Source organism: Tupaia chinensis, unplaced genomic scaffold (assembly GCF_000334495.1).
Source record: "Tupaia chinensis unplaced genomic scaffold, TupChi_1.0 Scaffold148904_1, whole genome shotgun sequence".
Lineage (NCBI taxonomy): Eukaryota > Metazoa > Chordata > Mammalia > Scandentia > Tupaiidae > Tupaia > Tupaia belangeri.
In genome coordinates this window covers 384,876-390,671 of record NW_006208752.1, presented here as the reverse complement: position 1 = coordinate 390,671, position 5,796 = coordinate 384,876, and the positions used below count along the sequence as shown (strand labels likewise).

Here is a 5,796-nt window from a genome sequence, read left to right as displayed (position 1 = left end):
TCCATAGTTCTTGAAAGTTAATAAAAAAATACCAAAGTTTCAAAATATTTCTCATAATTTTGTTTAATTTTCTTTGTGACTCTGTAACAACAGAAACAGTATGGTTTTAAATATTTTTGAGAAAATATTTACATGTCAACTACTCAAATTGTTGAAAAGTAAATGCCCAGTGCACTAGTCACTCACAAACCTTCTCAATTCAGCCCTGACCAAGTGTATTCTATGATAAACCATCAGCCAGCAAAGACTTCCTTCAAAGTCTTTCTCAAGATAATTCTCTGGTGTGGTTGCTCTTTTGCAATCTCTACTGATTACAATGCTGGGCTGGAAAAGTCAAGGTTATTTTATGTCATAAATTCTTTCATATGTCTTCTCTAACCCTCTCTACCAGGCAGAACTATTTATGGTACCAGATCATCTTTCTAAGAGCTTCTGTTAGCTTAATTGAGATCCACCTTAGTTCCATAGTTTTCTAATAAATCTTCAGATATGACATTCCAGTCAAAGCCCTGTCTAATAATGAGTCTTTCCAATTTCTGAATCAATGCAACAAGCATTATTTAACTTATGCAAATAACCCTTCTCCCACAAAATAAGAATATTCCTAAATATTTTCCAATTCCAGGGAGATCAGGAAGGAAGAAAAGTTTATGTTTCCATTGAAAGAAACAAACAAGAAAAATATTTTGCCATATGGCAGGCAAACAAGAAAAATATTTTAACAGATTGCTAGACCTATCAATAACTGAAAAGAAAGTAAGCTGTTTAAATTGGGAAAACAAAGTATAGTAAAAAAAAAAATCAGTAACGTTTTACTCAAAAGTCATAAAATTCTGTTTCACCAGTTGAGTCTTATGTTCAAACTTCCTTCTGTTGAAAATAAAAATATGGAACGCTTCACGAATTTGCGTGTCATCCTTGCGCAGGGGCCATGCTAATCTTTCTATCGTTCCAATTTTAGTATATGTGCTATGGAAGCTAGCACTAGATTATACCTCCTGAGAAGGAGAGATTTGAATTTTGTTTTTCTTCTTTACCAATAACTGTCTTGTTTTGTGTTACCATAGATAAAGGATGCCCTCAGTTTGGTAATGACAGATGGGATGACAGATTTGGGCGAGTCTATATGAGCTTGCTTCAAGCCAGTGTTTCACAAACAGGAGTTAGTTTGTCTTTCCAGGAACAATGGGTGATGTCTGAAAAATTTTTTGACTGTCATGGCTGGGGCAATTGGCTATTCCTGGCCTCTAGGAGACAGAGACCAAAGACGCTGCTAAACATCCCACAAGGAATGAGACAGATCCCCACCCTAGCCAAGAATTATCCGATCTAGAATGTAATAATGCTAGCACTGAGGAATTCTACTTTAAATGAACTATTTTACCATTTTCTTTCTTTTCTTCAGGGGCCAATGATTTTCACTCAGAGAAACTACTCAAAATAAGCAACAATATCAACAGTGATAAAATCTTATGCAGTTTTCCACTGGATTTACAGTTCAGGACCTTGAACATAATGGGAGAGTTTGGTGTCGTACTGATTTATCCAGAAAAATAATTTTCTCAAAGCATTATCTGGTCTCAGCCTTTTCTCACTTTAACCTTTCTTATTATATTGCCTATGGGAAAAAAGTAACTACAACAACAAAAAAACACAACGTATTGCAATCAGATGAAAGTTGGATAGCAGGAAATTAATAGAAAAGAGCTATTTTTTTGTTTGGAAAATAATGAAAATATAATAGATAGTAAGTCCCATGTTAATTTACTTTGCTGAGTTTTATTACCAGCTGCATTTTCTCTGGTTTTGACTAGAATCTTTCCAGTTATCCTTTTTCAACCAAAGGTGTCGCATAAATCCCTTTCAGGGCGAAGCCTGATAGCCGTGTTCTGGTGGGCTAATTATATTAAATCTGTTCACTTCTGAATGTCATCACTGATTAAAGCATATGAAAGATTAAATAATGTGAGATTGCATTGACTCTGGGTTAGAAAGATTCTTGACCCATAGTAAATCCTGTCTTTGCTTCATTTCAGTGGAGTTTATTGGTCAAGAGAAAAATGTGGAATATTGAATATTTAAAGTCGTAGTGAAGAAGTGAATTGGACCATAATAAAATGGTTTTAGAGGAATGGAATCCACCCCCTTTAGTTGTGGACAAAGAAATGGAAGCTCCAAGTAGGTTAGTGGCTATGGTCCTCATGAGATTCAGATGCCCCTCATCAGTCAGGGACCCAGTGTTCTTCTGGTACTATTTCCACCCCACAGCTCATGATGATCTCTCTATGGCCAGAGCATCCGGAGAAAGTATATTATGACCAGAGCATATTTAACTTGCATGGATTCATTAACTACTTTCACATATAAATTATCTTATATATAAAATAGTCTTATTATATAATAGGATAGTAATTGTCATCTATACAAAAAAATCAAGTCTCAGAGATATGAATTAACTTACTTAAAGTCAAATACCTAATAAAAATCAATCCCCAGGCTTCAGTCCAGGATTCTCCTCTTTAGTTCATTGCAGGTTTTTTTTTGAGAGGTTTTTGCCATAGGGCGCGTGCGCTCGCCAGACAGACAAAGACAAAGAGACAGAAAGTGAGAAGTCACCCCCCAGGGGGGATGGCCACGCCACAATCCCTTCTCCTCCATTCTCCTCTCGGGATCTTGGGCACGCATACAAATGCGTCCGGTGTGAGTTTAAGTCACCGGCTCTGGGACTCGAACCGCCATCGACTACGTGGAAGTCCAGCGAAATAGCCATTACACTAACTGCTGGTCCCAGTTCATTGCAGGTTTAGTACAGACGCAAGCAACTTGATATGGGTATAAAAATGTGTTATATATAGGTTGCTTCCATGTCCCTGGGACTTTGCTAAAAGTATGAATTAGCCCATTTATTCCTTACAATGACTGAAAGATTGATATGCTTATTAATCATATTTACTTGACAAAGAAATTGAAGTTTAGTGAGGTTCAGTAACCTGCTTAAGTTTAAACCACCAATAATTTTAGACCAAGACCTGTCATATACTCAAGTCCATATTTTAATTATTATATTATATAAAGAAACTAAAAAATTTTTGAAAAAATACAATTTTGGTGCAAAATAAGGTGAAATCCACACACAGATTTAAAAAAATTAATTTCATCAATGATTACATGTACGTGAGAAGGAGAGATAGCACCCCTGACATGGTCTTGATGCCTTGATTCCCTCCCAGCTTCGTACATGGGTGTGCATACACTCAGCATATTCATGGAGGTCTCTGAATATGACCTGGAAATCTTCCCACAAGAGTCTACCTTTTAGGGAATCAGGTTTCACTGCTGCACCACCATTTGACTCTCTAGTTTAATATATGTCCTTTCTTTCTTTCTTTCTTTCTTTCTTTCTTTCTTTCTTTCTTTCTTTCTTTCTTTCTTTCTTTCTTTCTTTCTTTCTTTCTTTCTTTCCTTCCTTCCTTCCTTCCTTCCTTCCTTCCTTTCTTTCTTTCTTTCTTTCTTTCTTTCTTTCTTTCTTTCTTTCTTTCTTTCTTTCTTTCTTTCTTTCTTTCTTTCTTTCTTTCTTTCTTTCCTTTTAAAATAAGCTCCTTTATAATCATTTACTTGCATGATGTAATCTTACAATTCACAAAGAAAAGACATACTTTTAGCCAAAAATAATATCTCTAACTGTTTTCTTCTCTTAAAACTTTTAAAAAATAATGTTATTTCAATTTCTATTATACGTTCAATCACCTATACTACATAACTTGTAAACTAAATGTTCCAACATGATACATTTATCACCAGTCCAGTTGAGGATACTATACATATTATCTTCAATAGATAATAACCCATTTCTTTGTCCCATAAATACTTGCCTCTCTATTTTTCTCCTTAATATCTTTCCTTAGACTCTTCGTCTTCTCTCACCTTTTTCTCACACTGTATCTGGCATCTATAACAATTTTTTATGTTTCCATATCCTCTAGACATTCAGTTTCCAACATAGAGTGTGGACAGTCGGTATATATTAAGTGGAGACATACAATGTCTCTCCTTCATGGCCTGGCTTGCTTCACTCAGCAGTAAATATTTCATATTCATCCACTTTGTGTCAAAAGCCATGGTCTTCTTGTTTCTAAGAGCTGAGAAGTATTCCATAAAGTATATGTGCCACACTTTTTCAATCCATTCCTCTGTTTGTGGACATTTGGGTTGGTTCCATATCTTAACAATTGTGAATAATGCTGCAATAAACATGGATGTGCAAGCACTTTTCTGACTAAGCATTCTTCTGTTCTTTGGATAGATACCAAGGAGTGGGACTGCTGGATCATATGAAAGTTTAGTTTGTGGTTCTTTGAGGAATCTCCATATTGTTCTCTACAGTGGCTGGACCAATTTACATTCCCATCAGCGGTGTAGGAGAGTTCTTTTTTTTTTTTTTTTTAAATCTTAGTCATTCTGACTGGGATTGTTGGTATCTCATTGTGGTGTTGATTTGCATCTCCCTTATAATGAGAGATGTTGAGCATTTTTCCATATGCCTTTTGACTATTCATATGTCTTTCTCCCTAAGATTTTTCCAACTCTGGGTTTAAGTCTCAGGTGCAGCTTAGGGTTAGGGTTAGGGTTAGGGTTAGGGTTAGGGGTAGTCCCAGTGGTTATGCAAATGCATATTCAAATTTATGCAGAATAAAAAATTTATTCCAAGTTCGGGTTTCAATCTCAGGTCAAGGTTAGGGTAAGGGTTAGAGATGGTTTTTCAGCTCATTCTCCCATCTGTTAATTGGGCTGATCATCGTTTTTCAAGCAAGTCACTTGAATTCCCTGTGTATTTTGGTTATCAATCCTTTATCTGGAACATAGTTTTCAAAAATATTTTCCCATTCTGAGGGCTGTCAATTCACACTAATTACTGTGTCTTTTGCCATGCAGAAACTTCTTAATCTGATGTAATCCCACATTTTTGGGATTATTGACTGTGCTTTGGGGGTCTTATTTAAGAAGTCTTTGCCTACCCCAATGTCTCCCAGAGTTTTCCCAGTGTTTTCCAGCAGTAGTTTTATAGTTTGAGGCCTTATGTTTAGATCTTTGATCCACTTTGAGTTGACTTTTGCCAATATTGAGAGGTAGGGGTTTAAGATTCATCTTTCGAGACCAGCAGTTTGTGTAATGGCTGTGTCACTGAACTTTCATGTAGTTGACTGTGGTTCGAGTCCCAGACCCGGTGGCTTGAACTCATGCCAGGGCGTGTGAGTGCATGCCCAAGATCCCAGGAGGAGAATGGAGGAGAAGGAATGGTGGGGTGATCATCCCCCCTGGGGGATGATTTCTCACTTTCTGTCTTTCTAGCAAAAACCTCTCAAAAAAATTCATCTTTCTGCAGGTGGATATACAGTTTTTCCAGCACTATTTGCTGAAAAGGTTTTCCTTTCTCCACTGGATTGACTGGTACCCTTTAGCAAAATTCAGTTGGCTGTATGTTTGGGAGTTTATTTCTGGGGTCTCTATTCTGTTCCATTGGTACACATGTCTGTTTTTTGTGCCAATACCATGCTGTTTTGATTATTGACACTTTATGGAATATTTTGGGATTAGGGTGTGAGATGCCACCCACCCCACTCATCTTGTGCTGGATTGCTTGGGCAATATGAAGTGTTTTATGATTCTGGACAAATTTTTTGATTGTCTTTTCTAGATCTGTGAAGAATGTCTCTGGTACTTTGGTATTGCATTAAATATGTAGATTAATTTGGGTAGAACTGCTATTTTTCTTTTTCTTTTTTTTTTTTGAGAGTT

General features: G+C 36.5%; 1 non-coding gene across 1 annotated transcript; it reads right to left on the bottom strand.

Moving 5' to 3' along the window:
- Positions 1-881: 881 nt before the first annotated feature.
- LOC114006568 (U6 spliceosomal RNA) lies at positions 882-985 on the bottom strand. Its single transcript, XR_003548282.1, has one exon. It is a non-coding gene; the product is annotated as a U6 spliceosomal RNA (small nuclear RNA).
- Positions 986-5,796: the final 4,811 nt, after the last annotated feature.